Source organism: Pteropus vampyrus, unplaced genomic scaffold (genome assembly GCF_000151845.1).
Source record: "Pteropus vampyrus isolate Shadow unplaced genomic scaffold, Pvam_2.0 Scaffold27, whole genome shotgun sequence".
NCBI lineage: Eukaryota > Metazoa > Chordata > Mammalia > Chiroptera > Pteropodidae > Pteropus > Pteropus vampyrus.
In genome coordinates, this window is record NW_011888808.1 from 6,711,621 (window position 1) to 6,718,058 (window position 6,438).

The following is a 6,438-nucleotide window of genomic DNA, read 5'->3' on the forward strand; positions in this document are numbered from 1 at the left end:
GAATAGCAGGAGACAAAATTAAGAAAAGAAAAGAAAAGAAAAGAAAAGAAAAGAAAAGAAAAGAAAAGAAAAGAAAAGAAAAGGAAAAAGAAAAGAAAAGAAAAGAAAAAAGAAAAAAGAAATCCCAGGAACTTCTTAAGAGATTCTTGGAGTAACAAGGAAGAAAAAAATGACTAAGGTTATACCAAAGGAGATGGAAGGATGTAGGTGGAACAGAATCACATTTCAGGGATAAAATGGCACAAATTACTGATGAACTTGATGTGTGGGGTGATGAGGAAAAGGGATAAATTGAAGATCACTTGAATATTTCTAGCAAGAGTGTATTCTACTAATATAATTAACTATGACAAACAAATACGTTAGACAATAAGATTTTGGAGAGTAAGTTGGCAGTTCTGTTTTGGACACATTGATATATCGTGAATCATGTATTTGGTACTCTACATGTGATTTTTGAATGCAAAATAAAACATGATTTGAGTTATATATATAATTTTTGTGTTATAAGAATATATGTCATTTAAATCATGTTATTTAATGATATCTTTTAAGAAGATAATGTAGAGACAGAAAAAGAGTGAATCTGCAATAAACCTGAGGAAACAAAAATTAGTTTTTTGGGTAAAGAAGGTGAAGCCAAAGTGAAAACCAAAAAGAATAGCCAGGAATGTTGAAATCTCACAAGAAAGTAATCTCACAGAAGCTAAATAGAAGACATGTTCAATATTTATTTATCACATCAAAAAGTCACATTTATTATGTGTGATTTCTAACAAAAGTAATACATGTTCATCATAAAAATTTGAACACATATAAGCACAACAAATAAAATATAATTACGGATAATGACGTAATGATAATCATTGTTAGTATTTTGGTATATTTCTTTTCAGTCTTTTTTCTATATATGCACACATAAACATATACACACACATACAATTTTTTTTTTTTTAACAAGACTGGGTCCAAGTTTTGCTATCTGTTCATCAAATAAAGACTGTTGTTCCCTGGAATTAAATAAACCACACATTAATTATTCCTGGTGGAGTGTTCTAAAGCATAAATGTACTGTATATAGAGGGAGAATTTTTTTTTTTATATAAGAATGTTTTTATATGTGGATAAAGAAACTCTAGTAGTGCTGGAGAAGTGAGGTCTTGAAACAGTGGGGATGGGGTGGCATCTAAGGCCAAGGTGGGGAGTCGTATGTATATTCATTTTAGTTTTTTGAGGAATTTCCATAATGTTTTCCATAGGGTTTGCAGTCCCACCAACAGTGCACAAGGTTCTTTTTTCTCCACATCCTCACCAACACATGTTGTTTGTTGACTTGATAATAGCAGTTCTGACTGGTGTGAGGTGGTATCTCATTGTATTTTGATTTGCATTTCCTTAATGAATAGTGATGTCGAGCATGTTTTCATATGTCTGTTGGCCTTCTGTATGTCCTCTTTAAAGAAATGGGCTTTCATATCCTCCACCCATTTTTCAATCAGATTGTTTATTTTTTTGTCATTCAGTTGTATGAATTTCTTATATATTTTGGATATCAACCCTTATCAGATGTATCATTTGCAAATATCTTTTACCATTGAGTTGCCTTTTTGTTTTATTGGTTTCCTTCACTGTGCAGAAGCTTTTTAGTTTGATGAAGTCTCATGTGTTTATTTTTGCTTTTGTTTCCCTTGCTCGAGGACATGTGTCTAAAAGGAATTACTTAGACTGATGTCAGATTTCTTCTAGGAGTTTTATGGTTTCAGGCCTTACATTTAAGTATTTAAACCATTTTGAGTTTATTTTTGTACATGGTGTAAGAGAGTGGTCCGGTTTCGCTTTTTTGCGTGTACCTGTTCAGTTTTTTCAGCACCACTTGTTAAAGAGACTGTCATTACTCCAGTGTATATTTTTACCTTTTTTGTCATAGATTAGTAGTCCATATAAGAAAGAGTTTATTCTGGGTTCTCTATTCTGTTGCATTGATCTACGTGTCTGTTTCTGTGCTAGTATCATGCCGTGTGATTATTATAACTTTGTGGTTTAGTTTAAGGTCAGGGAGTGTGATATCTCCAACTTTATTCTTTCTGAAGATTGCTTTGGCTCTTTGCAGTCTTTTGTGGTTCCATATAAATTTTAGGATTATTTGTTCTTGTGCCGATAAGAATGACCTTGGTGTTTTGATAGGAATTACATTGGGTATTTATCCAAAGAAAATGAAAACACTAATTTAAAAAGATATATGCACCCATATGTTCATTGCAGCATTATTTACAATAATGTTGAATGGATAATAAGTTGAATGGATAAAGACAATGCGGTATATATACAATGGAATATTATGCAGCAGTAAAAATGAATGAAATCTTTTCATTTTCCACAACATGGATGGATCTAGAGGGTTTTATCTAAGTGAAATAAGTCAAGCAAAGAAAGACAAATATCATATGGTTTTACTTATATGTAGAATGTAAAAATAAAACAAAAACAGACTCATAGAAACAGAGACCAGAGGAATGGTAACCAGAGGTATGAGGGGATGGGTGAAAAGGAGAAGGGGAACATAGTCAATAATATTATGATAAGTTTACATGGTTAGAGATGATTACTGAAAACTGTGGGATAGTCACATTATAAGGTATAAAAATGTAGAATCTCTATATTGTACACCTAAAACGAATATAACCAATATACCATTATACCAGTTTTACTTTAAAAAGGGTTGGCGGGGTACAAGTGGGAAGGAAAGCCTTGTCCACTTCTGAAAGAGTATTACACTTCTTTGTCTCAATATGCATTTTTAAAATTATAAGACATATGCTCATTGTAAAGAAAATTTAAAAAATTTTTAAAGTAATAAGAAAATAAGTCCCATGGAATCCTATCAGCCATTTAACATATTCCTTTTTCTGATAACGATTACAAAACTAGTGACTGTATTTGTTTGTACAAAATATGGTTAAAGTTTTGTTGTATCTGCTAATCACCTAGGCTGTAGTTCTAATAGGAAAAAGCTGATTGGGAAACTTGAGAGTCAGGGGCTCAGGGGAAGGTGTAAGGGTGTGTTATGAGGACTCCAGGTGGGTGTCAGGCATGGCCTCTACCACCCCCAGGCCAGCTCAGCAAGTAGACAGTGTCTAAGGCCCAGGTAGCCAGCAGAGCCCACTACTCACCATCTCTTACCTCAATGAGGAAGTGAGCACAACCAGAGTAGGAGACCTCGGTGCTGGATTACTGTAGAGAAATCAAATGATGCAAATTTAGTTTTGTCTACATACAAGAAGAAGAGGATTTTCACTCAGTGTTTTAAATGATTTTTAGGCGCACTAATATTGATACATAATTGTCCATTATTTTTTTTTTTTCAGATTTCCTTAGATTTACTTTAATATTCTTTTTCTATTCTGTGATCTTATCTAGAATTTCACATTACATTTGGCCACTGTGTCTCCTCAGGCTCTTTTAGCTGTGACAGTTTCTTAGACTTTCCTTGTCTTCGATGAGCTTGACAGTTTTGAGAGTGACTGGATTGGCAGTGATAATGCATGCATTACTGTGTAACTCTTGCCAGTTTGTCAGGAAAGTTTTAGTGGGAGGTTGGTGGAAGGCTGTGCAGAGATCAGAATATGTGAAAATGTCATCTCAGTGATTTAAAAACTGAAAAGAATGTGAGAATTAGTACAGGGGAGGGACTTTCCTTTCTGACAAAACTAAATGAGCAACTAAAGAATCTGACTTTATATTGTGAATGTGAATTCATTATTTTTCTAGATTATGAGATTCTGATTCCAATAGTAGACTAATAATCATAGGGTAGAAACCAGACTCATAGTATTTATTAATATAAATAGAAAAGTGACATTTCAGGTAAACCTCAATAGGATATTGATACTACAATTGTACCCTTGTATTTCTGTATCTGGTAGTGAGGTAACAAAATAAAAGGTTTTTGGGGTTGGAGTTTGAGAATTTTTATAGAAAAAAATTCCAACTACACGGTGGTTGAACAAAACTTGGTCAAAAGGAAAATCTAATGTCTTAGCCGAACATGAACAGGTTAATGAATATGAATAAAAACAAGAGAAAGAACAAGGAGTGAGCCGTAAATATGATAGCAGAGCATGGAGATAAAAAAAAAAAAGTGAAAGGTGACATCCTCAGTGGGTACTCTTATTGAAGAAGAGGGATTTTTTGCTTATTTGTTTTTATAGATAATGCCAACTGGAAAATAGCATTGAGAAGACTGAAAAATGCTGTATCTTATGTCAATACAATGCTAAAATTTGAATATGAATCTTTTATTTATATATTTATATGTGTGCAAGTATGTAGAGAGATGTAAGTTTATTTACACTTAAAAATGAAACCTAAATACACTTCAACAACGATATACTATTTGATATGATGTTAGTGGATGAAAAATTAAAACATCCTCTAATGTAATAAATAAACATATTAGATAATATAGATTTTATTTTATATTTTAGGCAGTAAAATAAAAGCTCTCCTCTTAAATAGATGATAAATATGTATAAATAATAGTATTATAAATAAATAATATTAATACTACCTGGAATTTTAGATATATTTTACAAATTCTTTTTGAATTTAATTCAAATTACTTTATAATCAAAATATAAGATTTCAGTGGACATTTTCGTTTTACCTATGATCATTTACATAATAACAAATACTTACCTCAAGCCAAGCTGCGTTCTAAACACTTTCATGTATTATCAAATTTAATTCTCAGCACAAAGTAAACATTATTATCATCTGTATTTTACAGGTGAAGACAGTGAAACATAGAGAAGCTTAGTTGTTTGCCCAAGTTAACAGAGCTTGCAATTGAGAGATCCAGATTCAAATATAGGTAAGATAATTCCAGAACTTTTTGCTCAACCACTAAGCTGTATGTCACTCATCAGATACATTTTAACCTATAGTTCCATTAACTTTTTTAGAAGAAAATAAATGTATTTAGAGATCAGTTTCTACATACATATTTATTTTGGTTATTTTGTATGCCTTAGAGTGACAGCTGTCTAATAAATTAATATTAATTCAGCTGATCATCAGTGGTTGATTTTGTACAACTTACACATAAACACATTGTAAATGTCTTTAAAAATTGTTAGAGAAATTAACAAAAATAAAATAAAATTGACATGCAGTCTGTGCAATATTGTTTGTGAAAGGCAAGTGAATTTGACAAATCTGACAAATTGGGCATGTAACAAACTGAAACTTGAAGATTTTGGGGGGGTAATGGTACACACAACGTGCATGAATCATTTATTCTGTATTAAATGAAAAGAGAGTTATAAAACTGTGGAGTTACTCTTTGTTTTCTTTCATCCTTGTTTTTATTTGGGTTCACTTATTCAGTAATAGTTCAATTCTTTCTCTCTCCTATCTGGTTTGTTTTATAATGTTTGTCTTAACTGTGGTTGGATACAGAAACTAAAAAGACTAGATATATTAAGATAATATTTAAATTTTGTATAGCTATTTAGTACTATCCTTTATTTCTAAGTTTCATTCAAAATTAGCAATCTTGGAAATGTCACAAAACACACACACATATGTATAACTAAATTTATTTTAAAAGTAATTGCTCATGTCTACGGCCACGCCACCCTGAACAAGCCCGATCTCGTCTGATCTCGGAAGCTAAGCTGGGTTGGGCCTGGTTAGTACTTGGATGGGAGACCACCTAGGAAGACCAGGTGCTGTAGGCATAAAAAAAATAAATAAATAAGGGATTGTAAACTGACAAGGTCCTTGAAACCTGTGAAGTCAACTAAGGGTTGCCTCACCTAAAAAAAAATATAAATAAATAATAAAATAAAATAAAGTAAAAGTAATTGCTCATAATATTTTATATGCATTTATAAAAGACATTTATAATACAGTATTAAACAACTGCCTAGAAATTTGCAAATATCACTATTAAAATATCACATTATGCTTATTTCTCTAGAGAAGGGCATTTATCTTACTTCCACAGGGTTGTCATAAGAAATGAATAATATAATAAAAATATTTAGCCCATTATCTTGAGGTAATAATCTCTAAAAAAAAATGTTAGTACAATCATTATCATTAGCCAAGCCATGCTTTGATAAGTATAAGGAGATCCTATCATATTTCATTTACTGAATATTTGGCTCTCATAAAACCTATCAGTTACAGCAATCGTAATAAAAATGAATTCTGTCTATGTTTTTTTATCTGTTATTTAGATAAAAATATAGATAAAAGTAGAAGCCTAAGTTTCTACTTAAAGTATGGAAATAATTCATTCCTATTACAGAACTCGGTAAAGGGCTTTTTGTCCACACTCAGCCTTACACTGCTATTACTTTATTAAGTAAAACCCAAACATGTTTCAATGTTTTTTATGTTTCATATGAACTCATATAAACAGGTCAAATGATG

At 31.5% G+C, this 6,438-nt stretch overlaps 1 non-coding gene across 1 annotated transcript; it reads left to right on the plus strand.

Annotated features, from left to right (window-relative positions):
• Positions 1–5,619: 5,619 nt before the first annotated feature.
• Positions 5,620–5,738, plus strand: LOC111737469. The gene has a single exon (XR_002779449.1). It is a non-coding gene; the product is annotated as a 5S ribosomal RNA (ribosomal RNA).
• Positions 5,739–6,438: the final 700 nt, after the last annotated feature.